The sequence below is a fragment of the Bidens hawaiensis genome, unplaced genomic scaffold (assembly GCF_021521415.1).
Source record: "Bidens hawaiensis isolate Kalapana, Puna unplaced genomic scaffold, B.hawaiensis_p1.1 tig00005510_1, whole genome shotgun sequence".
NCBI lineage: Eukaryota > Viridiplantae > Streptophyta > Magnoliopsida > Asterales > Asteraceae > Bidens > Bidens hawaiensis.
The window spans coordinates 476,079-490,401 of record NW_027491355.1 but is presented as its reverse complement, the minus strand read 5'-3'; positions in this window follow the sequence as shown (position 1 = coordinate 490,401).

The window sequence follows — 14,323 nt, the reverse complement described above, 5'->3', positions numbered from 1 at the left end:
GGAGGAATTTAGAAAATGGTATTTAAAAAATTTTGAAATAAAACAATTACTATATTTTCGAGATGAATTTTATAAAGAATTAGAAGAACAAAATTGTATTATTTATTTTGTTCCATGGTTCTTTAATAAGTATGTGAATAGTATAATTTCTACTATTTACAGAGAATATGATTTAGGAGAAAAGAAAATAAAATCTATTTTCCCTCCTCAAACAGGTTTTAAAATTGAAAAAGAAAAGGTAACAATGTATTACCAAGCTTTTCAAAAATTATTGGAAGGTGATACTTTACCAGTAACAATTTTCCACCTAAATAAATTATTTAAACATATAAATTATACAAATTTATGTTTAATTATATTAGGAGAACAATTAGGTTCTATCCAAGAAAAAATTGAGGAAATAACCTCTTTAATAAAAAATAAAAAAGTTTTTGAAACAGGAGAAGTTATAGCCGTTCCAGCTATTCAACCCCCTCCTGAAATAAGGGATTTTAAATTAAAATCTAATTCTGAAATATCTAAATTATTAGATACTAAATTAGAATTTATTTCAGAAAAAATGAAAGGTTTAAATATAAATACTCTTTCAAAAGAATTTTCTAAATCCACAAATAAAGAAAATTATAAAGAACAAATAAACTTAGAAATTGCTAAGTTACAGAATAAATATGCTAATAAACCTAGCATGAATAAATATTATTATGATAGACCAACTCCTCAAGATGTCTTAATAGAAGAACAGGAGTACATAGTAAATAATTCTTATAGTGGGAAGAACATCTATGAATGGAACATAGATGGTCAAACTGACACCCAAATAGCTAATACTATACATCGAATGATGATGTATTCTACGATATGTAAAGCAAATGGAAATACAGATAAATCTATTGCTAAAATGATAGTAGCAGGATTTACTGGTCAATTAAAAGGATGGTGGGATAATTATTTAACCCTCCAAGACAGAGAACAAATTTACTCTTCTGTAAAAGAAGAAAATGATATCAGTCAAGAGAATAGTGTGTATACTCTTGCTATCAATATAATGGAACATTTTACAGGCAGATGGTCTGATAATTCTGAAAATATTAGAACTCTTTTGCAAAATCTAAAATGTAAAACCCTTACATCATTTAGATGGTATAAAGATACATTTTTATGCAGGGTAATGGAATTACCAGAGAGTAATAGTACTCATTGGAAGTCTAAATTTATAGACGGTTTACCTCATTTCTTTTCAGAAAGAGTTAAACAGAAATTGAGAAAAGATAATATTAATATTAATTATGATGAATACACCTATGGTAGTTTAATAGGTATATGTAAAAATGAAGGATTAGCTTTATGTAATGAAATAAAGCTAAATCAGCAAATTAAAAGACAGTCTTTAATGGAAAAAAGACAGTTAGGCCAATTTTGTGATCAATTTGGCATGGAGAGAATTACTCCCCAAAATAATAAAAGAAAAGACTCTTCTTCTCAAAAACCAAAAAAATATTTTAAAAGGAAAAGGAAAAGAGAAGAAAGAAAAATAGAAAGAGATAAGAAAAGGGAAATTAAACCCTTTGAAAAATTTTATAAAAAATCTTTTATAATTTGTAGAAAATGTGGCCGTCCAGGTCATAAAGCAGCAACTTGCTGGGTAAAGAAAAAATTGAATGAAATAAAAGATGATAATCTTAGAGAAACTTTAGAAAAGATTATCATAAATTCTAATAGTACTTCTGATGAATCAGAAGCAGAATCTTCATATGATGATATAAATATTTTAGATAATGAAAGCTTTATTTCATCTTCTTCAGATGATAATAGAGATTGTCATGAAGATTGTTGTAACAATGAGATAAATAATGATTCAATTTATGATATTATATCTCAATTCCAAAATATGGAATTAAATGTTATAACAAATGAATTTTTAGATTTATTAAAAAATATTCAAGATGAAAAAATTAAGAAAGAAATGATTCTAGACTTAATAAGAAATGATAAAGGTGAATCATCTTCATCTAATAAAAATTTTCAACCTTATACTTTTGCTGAGGTTAAGAATCAATTGAATAAAAGAAATCAACTAAATAAACAGGTTGGTATTGAAGAATTAAAAATTGAGATTAATAATCTTAAAATAGAAATTAATAATCTTAGAAATAACAATAATAATTTAGAAGAAAGAATTATTAATTTAGAAAAAAGAAGATTGGAAATTAATGATGTAAATTTTCCAAAACTTCAATTAGAAAATTATTTAAAACAAATAGAAGAAATAACTTCTCAGAAATGGCATATTAAAGTCAAATTAATGATTGATAAACAATTTTCCAAAGAATTTACTGCTCTTTTAGATAGTGGAGCAGATTTAAATTGTATTCAAGAAGGATTAATCCCTTCAAGATATTTTCATAAAACCACCCAGAAATTAGGGTCTGCTGGTGGAAAACCATTACAGATAAGTTATAAGCTTCCCAATGCTTATATCTGTAATAATAATAAATGTATTCCTAATAGTTTTATTCTTGTTAAAGATTTAACAAGTCAAGTAATACTTGGATCACCATTTTTTAGGAAAATATTTCCTTTAACAAAAGTGGATGAAAAAATTATAAAAGGAACATTTCAAGGTGAAGAAATATCCTTTGAATTTGTTTCTGAACCAATCACTAGAATCATCAATAATATGATTGATGATTTAATTAAAGCAAAAATAAACCAAATAGAATTTTTAAAACAAGAAATAAATGAATTAACTATTTCAGAAAATTTAAAAAATCCTAAATTAAAGGATAAAATAAAATTGATTCAAAATAAGTTTTCTTTACAAATATGTAATGATCACCCAAATGCTTTTTGGGATAGAAAGAAACATATTGTTTCACTTCCTTATGAGGAAGATTTTAATGAAAGACAAATTCCTACCAAGGCTAGACCTTGCCAAATGAATTCTGAATATTTAGAATTATGTAAAAAGGAAATAGAATCCTTAATAAATAAAGGATTAATTAGAAAATCTAAGTCTCCTTGGTCATGTACAGCGTTTTATGTTAATAAACATGCTGAGCAGGAAAGAGGAGTTCCTAGATTGGTTATAAATTATAAACCACTTAATAAAGTGTTAAAATGGATTAGATATCCAATACCTAATAAAAAGGATTTATTGGATAGACTGCATGATGCAGTCATATTTTCTAAATTTGATCTAAAATCTGGATACTGGCAGGTTCAAATTAATGAATCTGACAGATATAAGACAGCATTTACAGTTCCATTTGGACATTATGAATGGAATGTAATGCCTTTTGGGTTAAAAAATGCACCCAGTGAATTTCAAAATATAATGAATGATATATTCATTCCTTATTCAAATTTTATCATTGTATATATCGATGATATATTAATATTTTCAAAAAATATAGAAATGCATTTTCAGCATTTAGAAATCTTTAAAAATATTATTATAAAGAATGGTTTAGTAATTTCTAGACCTAAAATGATGCTTTTTCAAACTAATGTTAGATTCCTTGGTCATAATATTGATAAAGGAGTTATAATTCCAATACATAGAAGTATTGAATTTGCTTCTAAATTTCCTGATGAAATTTTAGATAAAACTCAATTACAAAGGTTTCTTGGGAGTTTAAATTATATTTCTCCTTATTATGAAAATCTTGCAAAGGATACAGCTATCTTGTATGATAGGTTAAAAAAGAATCCTAGGTATTGGTCAAACGATCATACTAAGGCAATACAAAAAATTAAACATAAGGTTCAAAATCTTCCATGTTTGAATCTTGCTAACCCAAATTGGGAAAAAATAGTTGAAACTGATGCTAGTGACATTGGTTATGGAGGAATTCTTAAACAAGTTTCTCCAAACAATAAACAAGAATATTTGGTTAGATTCCATTCTGGAAAATGGAATAATAGTCAAAAAAATTACGCAACTATTGCAAAAGAAGTTTTAGCAATAGTAAAATGTGTTTTAAAATTTCAAGATGATTTATATAATCAAAAATTTATAATAAAAACTGATTGTCAGGCAGCTAAATTTATGTTTGACAAAGATTTTAAACATAATGTTTCTAAACAAATGTTTGCAAGGTGGCAAGCTCATTTAGCCCCTTTTGATTTTGAAATAATCTATAAAAAAGGATCTGATAATAGTTTACCAGATTTCTTGACGAGAGAATTTCTCGATTCTATTTTGCAGAATTAATGGGAATTAAAGGACCATTGAAAATTGCAATGGGAAATATTCGAAGACAAATTGATTTTGAATATAGGATGAGGATGAGACATGCTTTAAGAATAGCAGAATATAATATGGACTATTCTTTACATCCTCAAGAAAAAAATTTTCTTATAGCAAATGAATGGAATCAATACTATATTTTTAAGAATCGAATAAAGATTCTTCAAGAAAAAGAGATAATAATCTCTTGTGCTTAATTTTATTTGCAGGAATGGATCCTCCATGGCGAGGAGGAAAGAAGAGCCAAACCTCCAATAGAGGAAGAGGCAGAAATTCTCATAATAATTCTGAAATAATTATTGGTCAATTTGGCCAAAAGAGGCTAATAGCTTCCAATATTGCTAATATAGCAAATTCATCCAGTAATACTGGAAAAAATCGATTTAATGATCCTGAATACCAGGAATTCCTAGCTTTCAAAGCAGCTAAGGAAAAAGGAAGCAATACTTCCTATTCAATTGTTACTCAATCAGAAGAATCTGATGAAAGTTCTTATGATCAAAATCCTTATAAGGAGATAATTTTACTCCTTGATAATAAACAGCTTAAATGGAAAGATAATCCATGGACCTTAATGGAAAGGTTTTTCGATACTGGATCATATCCAGCTGGAATTTATAAATCAAGATTCGTTTATGAATCAATTTTAAGAGCAACCGAATCTGCTCAAATTTTCCATCATAATTCTGGAAATGCTAAGGTTTTTACCTATAGCAAAATAATTATTAAAAGGATAATATCCTTAGAAGATTGGGGAAATTCTCCATTAAAAGAAAAAGAGATGAGTCATCCAGAATCTGGTGCCCTCATCAAATTTAATTATTGGGATTATATTGAAGCTTTCAATAAAGCTTTTCTATATCAAAATCCAATGAAGAAACATTCTTGGTTCTTCAAGATATGTCCTCAGGTTTATAACCAGGATATACCTAATTGGTTTTTAAAATGGTGGATTTCCTATGGAACATCTGTAAAAATTTTACCAGAATCCTTTAAAGGATACTATAATAAATGGGTTGAATTATCTCCCAGAATAATCGAAGCTACTCATAATAATGAGTTAATTGAAGGAATGCCTTCTCTATTTTTCTTTATGGAATTTGGAATTCCATGGATATGGAGATGGTCTTCAGAAGTTGGTCATACCACTCAAAATATTCCATGTTTAAGAAGAATTTTCTATACAAAATTTTGGAAAAAATTGACTTCAAAAAATAAAGAAGGAGTCATAGAAGGTCAAGAGACCATTGATCAAATTGAATCAACTCTGGACCTGTACCAAAAACAAATTCAGGTTCAATCTCAAAGAGAATCTCCTAGCCCATTTCAACAAATTGCTAGGAAAATATCAATTAAAGAAGGAAAGGATCTTTCCAGAAAAGATTTACTGGAAAAATACTTTGCAGCCATGGAAGAAGATTTAATAAAAAACTTCCAACCAGGGCAATCTTCATCACAATACTCTTCAAATCCATCTTCTAATCAAGAAGAAGAAGACGATACAATGTTAGCAGGTTATTCTCAAAATCCAGAAGATGATGTCATGGATGAGGTCACAATAAAGGCCAAAACAAAATTGGAAAAGTTAAAGAAGAAAATAATTGAATCAATTGACGATGAGGACGAAATTATGGGTCCCAGATCACATGCGTCTGATTAAAGGAGAATCAATAATTCAAAAAGTTGGGTAGTGGTACAATAATTAAAGCCAGCTGCCCAGACAAATGGAATCTCTTTTGGACACAATTGTCCAGATAATTGATGTATAATTATTACTTTTACTGTTGTTCTTTTGTTTGTTTTATAGAACTCCCATTATAAAAGGAGTAGTAGGTTTTGGTAATGGGCAGAGATCAGAAAACCACTGATAAAAAACCCTCTCTTTCACTTGTAAAATATTTTCTTCGATAATAAAAATCTTTGAAGTTTTAAAGTCCTTCATATTTCAGGTACAATTCTTTACTTCCTAGCTATTTTATTTTTATAGTTTTAGCCTAATGCAAGGCTAAACTCCTAAAGTGTTGATTCACACCATGACCTAGTTATAATCCATGTCTCATAAAAAAAAAAAAAAAAAAAAAAAAAAAAAAAAAAAAAAAAAAAAAAAAGTCTGAAATTTTTGAAATATGTATGAGTGTTTCTGGGCTGGTTCCATACTAAACAGGCATGTGAATATGTGTAGTGGTCGAATTATGGTAGCCCGTTTTAGCCGTTTTGATGATTGAAGGCGTTTTTAGGGCGTGGCCTGTACTGACCATATACTATTCAATGATGACAGTTAAGTATGGGTAAAACATCCATATGGCCTATTCATATATATTTTAGAAAATAAAGAAAAATTTTTAATTTTTACTTTTTAATGGATTATTAATAAGAGATCGAAAGATACCCGGTCTCTGATCCTGTATTTATGGTATCAGAGCCATGGTGAATAATTAGTGTCTTTGGGGAATCAACACTTTAAGTTTGTTTATGAATATTATTAAAAATAAAGATACAATTAAAAATAGTATTGAGGAAGAATATGATATTCCTCACAATCTTGATTTATTAAATCAATGGACAATTCCAAAAATTAATTATAACCAAATTTATAAATATGGTTATATGGAAAAATTAAGTTTTAAACAAGTAGTTAGAACTACTGAATCAACAATTTCTCTTAATAAGGAGGATATGATAATGAAACTCTTAAATAACAGAGAAATAATAAGATATAAGAATAATGAATATAAATTCATTCATATTGGTTTAGTGCAAATTGCCTTTAAACCATTAACATTAGAAGGTCTTCCAGAAAGCTTTATAGCTGTTCTAAGAGATGGAAGAAATTTAGATTGGAAACAATCCTTAATAGGTATTGTTCAATCTAGTCTGGCACATGGTCCAGTCTATTTTAATGTTTATCCAAATTTACAATTATCTTTAACAGATGTGAATATCACAGATGCTTTAACATTAAATGTTAAAACTAATGGTTACAATTACGCTCCAGGATCAGAAGTTATATGTGTTTGTTATAGAATTTATTACAAACCATTATATACTTTGAATCCTAGATGCAAAATGGTTGATAAACCATTAAATGAAACAATAGTTATAGAAACTAATTTTGGTAAGTCAAATATTACCACTAGAAGAAAAATTAGATGGGAAGAAATAAATTTTCCTGATAATTGGGTATTAAAAGAAAATACCCCATCTCAATCTTATATTGATAACAATCCTTTAGAAATTTTACAAACAACTGAAGGAAATGTTCAAATACAATTTGAAAAAGTTACACCTAGAATAACTAGGTCTTTATCTTCATCAAATTTTCATATATCTCCTTTAGGATATACTGTTAGAAGTCCTTCTAGAGCTTCAACTTCTCAAATAAGAGAAAAATATCCTGAAAATAATCATAGAATTAATGAGTTAAGAATTAATTCTGATAATATAGTTAGAGGAATTAATAGACCTCAACAGGACCCGGAATTAACCGAGTCAGAAATGGATTTCTCTATATCATGAATAATATAGAAAAAATTGATTTTAGACCAGGTTCCCTGGTAAGAGATAAAATAAATTCTGAATTCCAAGATCCTAAATGGGAGGAATTTAGAAAATGGTATTTAAAAAATTTTGAAATAAAACAATTACTATATTTTCGAGATGAATTTTATAAAGAATTAGAAGAACAAAATTGTATTATTTATTTTGTTCCATGGTTCTTTAATAAGTATGTGAATAGTATAATTTCTACTATTTACAGAGAATATGATTTAGGAGAAAAGAAAATAAAATCTATTTTCCCTCCTCAAACAGGTTTTAAAATTGAAAAAGAAAAGGTAACAATGTATTACCAAGCTTTTCAAAAATTATTGGAAGGTGATACTTTACCAGTAACAATTTTCCACCTAAATAAATTATTTAAACATATAAATTATACAAATTTATGTTTAATTATATTAGGAGAACAATTAGGTTCTATCCAAGAAAAAATTGAGGAAATAACCTCTTTAATAAAAAATAAAAAAGTTTTTGAAACAGGAGAAGTTATAGCCGTTCCAGCTATTCAACCCCCTCCTGAAATAAGGGATTTTAAATTAAAATCTAATTCTGAAATATCTAAATTATTAGATACTAAATTAGAATTTATTTCAGAAAAAATGAAAGGTTTAAATATAAATACTCTTTCAAAAGAATTTTCTAAATCCACAAATAAAGAAAATTATAAAGAACAAATAAACTTAGAAATTGCTAAGTTACAGAATAAATATGCTAATAAACCTAGCATGAATAAATATTATTATGATAGACCAACTCCTCAAGATGTCTTAATAGAAGAACAGGAGTACATAGTAAATAATTCTTATAGTGGGAAGAACATCTATGAATGGAACATAGATGGTCAAACTGACACCCAAATAGCTAATACTATACATCGAATGATGATGTATTCTACGATATGTAAAGCAAATGGAAATACAGATAAATCTATTGCTAAAATGATAGTAGCAGGATTTACTGGTCAATTAAAAGGATGGTGGGATAATTATTTAACCCTCCAAGACAGAGAACAAATTTACTCTTCTGTAAAAGAAGAAAATGATATCAGTCAAGAGAATAGTGTGTATACTCTTGCTATCAATATAATGGAACATTTTACAGGCAGATGGTCTGATAATTCTGAAAATATTAGAACTCTTTTGCAAAATCTAAAATGTAAAACCCTTACATCATTTAGATGGTATAAAGATACATTTTTATGCAGGGTAATGGAATTACCAGAGAGTAATAGTACTCATTGGAAGTCTAAATTTATAGACGGTTTACCTCATTTCTTTTCAGAAAGAGTTAAACAGAAATTGAGAAAAGATAATATTAATATTAATTATGATGAATACACCTATGGTAGTTTAATAGGTATATGTAAAAATGAAGGATTAGCTTTATGTAATGAAATAAAGCTAAATCAGCAAATTAAAAGACAGTCTTTAATGGAAAAAAGACAGTTAGGCCAATTTTGTGATCAATTTGGCATGGAGAGAATTACTCCCCAAAATAATAAAAGAAAAGACTCTTCTTCTCAAAAACCAAAAAAATATTTTAAAAGGAAAAGGAAAAGAGAAGAAAGAAAAATAGAAAGAGATAAGAAAAGGGAAATTAAACCCTTTGAAAAATTTTATAAAAAATCTTTTATAATTTGTAGAAAATGTGGCCGTCCAGGTCATAAAGCAGCAACTTGCTGGGTAAAGAAAAAATTGAATGAAATAAAAGATGATAATCTTAGAGAAACTTTAGAAAAGATTATCATAAATTCTAATAGTACTTCTGATGAATCAGAAGCAGAATCTTCATATGATGATATAAATATTTTAGATAATGAAAGCTTTATTTCATCTTCTTCAGATGATAATAGAGATTGTCATGAAGATTGTTGTAACAATGAGATAAATAATGATTCAATTTATGATATTATATCTCAATTCCAAAATATGGAATTAAATGTTATAACAAATGAATTTTTAGATTTATTAAAAAATATTCAAGATGAAAAAATTAAGAAAGAAATGATTCTAGACTTAATAAGAAATGATAAAGGTGAATCATCTTCATCTAATAAAAATTTTCAACCTTATACTTTTGCTGAGGTTAAGAATCAATTGAATAAAAGAAATCAACTAAATAAACAGGTTGGTATTGAAGAATTAAAAATTGAGATTAATAATCTTAAAATAGAAATTAATAATCTTAGAAATAACAATAATAATTTAGAAGAAAGAATTATTAATTTAGAAAAAAGAAGATTGGAAATTAATGATGTAAATTTTCCAAAACTTCAATTAGAAAATTATTTAAAACAAATAGAAGAAATAACTTCTCAGAAATGGCATATTAAAGTCAAATTAATGATTGATAAACAATTTTCCAAAGAATTTACTGCTCTTTTAGATAGTGGAGCAGATTTAAATTGTATTCAAGAAGGATTAATCCCTTCAAGATATTTTCATAAAACCACCCAGAAATTAGGGTCTGCTGGTGGAAAACCATTACAGATAAGTTATAAGCTTCCCAATGCTTATATCTGTAATAATAATAAATGTATTCCTAATAGTTTTATTCTTGTTAAAGATTTAACAAGTCAAGTAATACTTGGATCACCATTTTTTAGGAAAATATTTCCTTTAACAAAAGTGGATGAAAAAATTATAAAAGGAACATTTTAAGGTGAAGAAATATCCTTTGAATTTGTTTCTGAACCAATCACTAGAATCATCAATAATATGATTGATGATTTAATTAAAGCAAAAATAAACCAAATAGAATTTTTAAAACAAGAAATAAATGAATTAACTATTTCAGAAAATTTAAAAAATCCTAAATTAAAGGATAAAATAAAATTGATTCAAAATAAGTTTTCTTTACAAATATGTAATGATCACCCAAATGCTTTTTGGGATAGAAAGAAACATATTGTTTCACTTCCTTATGAGGAAGATTTTAATGAAAGACAAATTCCTACCAAGGCTAGACCTTGCCAAATGAATTCTGAATATTTAGAATTATGTAAAAAGGAAATAGAATCCTTAATAAATAAAGGATTAATTAGAAAATCTAAGTCTCCTTGGTCATGTACAGCGTTTTATGTTAATAAACATGCTGAGCAGGAAAGAGGAGTTCCTAGATTGGTTATAAATTATAAACCACTTAATAAAGTGTTAAAATGGATTAGATATCCAATACCTAATAAAAAGGATTTATTGGATAGACTGCATGATGCAGTCATATTTTCTAAATTTGATCTAAAATCTGGATACTGGCAGGTTCAAATTAATGAATCTGACAGATATAAGACAGCATTTACAGTTCCATTTGGACATTATGAATGGAATGTAATGCCTTTTGGGTTAAAAAATGCACCCAGTGAATTTCAAAATATAATGAATGATATATTCATTCCTTATTCAAATTTTATCATTGTATATATCGATGATATATTAATATTTTCAAAAAATATAGAAATGCATTTTCAGCATTTAGAAATCTTTAAAAATATTATTATAAAGAATGGTTTAGTAATTTCTAGACCTAAAATGATGCTTTTTCAAACTAATGTTAGATTCCTTGGTCATAATATTGATAAAGGAGTTATAATTCCAATACATAGAAGTATTGAATTTGCTTCTAAATTTCCTGATGAAATTTTAGATAAAACTCAATTACAAAGGTTTCTTGGGAGTTTAAATTATATTTCTCCTTATTATGAAAATCTTGCAAAGGATACAGCTATCTTGTATGATAGGTTAAAAAAGAATCCTAGGTATTGGTCAAACGATCATACTAAGGCAATACAAAAAATTAAACATAAGGTTCAAAATCTTCCATGTTTGAATCTTGCTAACCCAAATTGGGAAAAAATAGTTGAAACTGATGCTAGTGACATTGGTTATGGAGGAATTCTTAAACAAGTTTCTCCAAACAATAAACAAGAATATTTGGTTAGATTCCATTCTGGAAAATGGAATAATAGTCAAAAAAATTACGCAACTATTGCAAAAGAAGTTTTAGCAATAGTAAAATGTGTTTTAAAATTTCAAGATGATTTATATAATCAAAAATTTATAATAAAAACTGATTGTCAGGCAGCTAAATTTATGTTTGACAAAGATTTTAAACATAATGTTTCTAAACAAATGTTTGCAAGGTGGCAAGCTCATTTAGCCCCTTTTGATTTTGAAATAATCTATAAAAAAGGATCTGATAATAGTTTACCAGATTTCTTGACGAGAGAATTTCTCGATTCTATTTTGCAGAATTAATGGGAATTAAAGGACCATTGAAAATTGCAATGGGAAATATTCGAAGACAAATTGATTTTGAATATAGGATGAGGATGAGACATGCTTTAAGAATAGCAGAATATAATATGGACTATTCTTTACATCCTCAAGAAAAAAATTTTCTTATAGCAAATGAATGGAATCAATACTATATTTTTAAGAATCGAATAAAGATTCTTCAAGAAAAAGAGATAATAATCTCTTGTGCTTAATTTTATTTGCAGGAATGGATCCTCCATGGCGAGGAGGAAAGAAGAGCCAAACCTCCAATAGAGGAAGAGGCAGAAATTCTCATAATAATTCTGAAATAATTATTGGTCAATTTGGCCAAAAGAGGCTAATAGCTTCCAATATTGCTAATATAGCAAATTCATCCAGTAATACTGGAAAAAATCGATTTAATGATCCTGAATACCAGGAATTCCTAGCTTTCAAAGCAGCTAAGGAAAAAGGAAGCAATACTTCCTATTCAATTGTTACTCAATCAGAAGAATCTGATGAAAGTTCTTATGATCAAAATCCTTATAAGGAGATAATTTTACTCCTTGATAATAAACAGCTTAAATGGAAAGATAATCCATGGACCTTAATGGAAAGGTTTTTCGATACTGGATCATATCCAGCTGGAATTTATAAATCAAGATTCGTTTATGAATCAATTTTAAGAGCAACCGAATCTGCTCAAATTTTCCATCATAATTCTGGAAATGCTAAGGTTTTTACCTATAGCAAAATAATTATTAAAAGGATAATATCCTTAGAAGATTGGGGAAATTCTCCATTAAAAGAAAAAGAGATGAGTCATCCAGAATCTGGTGCCCTCATCAAATTTAATTATTGGGATTATATTGAAGCTTTCAATAAAGCTTTTCTATATCAAAATCCAATGAAGAAACATTCTTGGTTCTTCAAGATATGTCCTCAGGTTTATAACCAGGATATACCTAATTGGTTTTTAAAATGGTGGATTTCCTATGGAACATCTGTAAAAATTTTACCAGAATCCTTTAAAGGATACTATAATAAATGGGTTGAATTATCTCCCAGAATAATCGAAGCTACTCATAATAATGAGTTAATTGAAGGAATGCCTTCTCTATTTTTCTTTATGGAATTTGGAATTCCATGGATATGGAGATGGTCTTCAGAAGTTGGTCATACCACTCAAAATATTCCATGTTTAAGAAGAATTTTCTATACAAAATTTTGGAAAAAATTGACTTCAAAAAATAAAGAAGGAGTCATAGAAGGTCAAGAGACCATTGATCAAATTGAATCAACTCTGGACCTGTACCAAAAACAAATTCAGGTTCAATCTCAAAGAGAATCTCCTAGCCCATTTCAACAAATTGCTAGGAAAATATCAATTAAAGAAGGAAAGGATCTTTCCAGAAAAGATTTACTGGAAAAATACTTTGCAGCCATGGAAGAAGATTTAATAAAAAACTTCCAACCAGGGCAATCTTCATCACAATACTCTTCAAATCCATCTTCTAATCAAGAAGAAGAAGACGATACAATGTTAGCAGGTTATTCTCAAAATCCAGAAGATGATGTCATGGATGAGGTCACAATAAAGGCCAAAACAAAATTGGAAAAGTTAAAGAAGAAAATAATTGAATCAATTGACGATGAGGACGAAATTATGGGTCCCAGATCACATGCGTCTGATTAAAGGAGAATCAATAATTCAAAAAGTTGGGTAGTGGTACAATAATTAAAGCCAGCTGCCCAGACAAATGGAATCTCTTTTGGACACAATTGTCCAGATAATTGATGTATAATTATTACTTTTACTGTTGTTCTTTTGTTTGTTTTATAGAACTCCCATTATAAAAGGAGTAGTAGGTTTTGGTAATGGGCAGAGATCAGAAAACCACTGATCAAAAACCCTCTCTTTCACTTGTAAAATATTTTCTTCGATAATAAAAATCTTTGAAGTTTTAAAGTCCTTCATATTTCAGGTACAATTCTTTACTTCCTAGCTATTTTATTTTTATAGTTTTAGCCTAATGCAAGGCTAAACTCCTAAAGTGTTGATTCACACCATGACCTAGTTATAATCCATGTCTCATAAAAAAAAAAAAAAAAAAAAAAAAAAGTCTGAAATTTTTGAAATATGTATGAGTGTTTCTGGGCTGGTTCCATACTAAACAGGCATGTGAATATGTGTAGTGGTCGAATTATGGTAGCCCGTTTTAGCCGTTTTGATGATTGAAGGCGTTTTTAGGGCGTGGCCTGTACT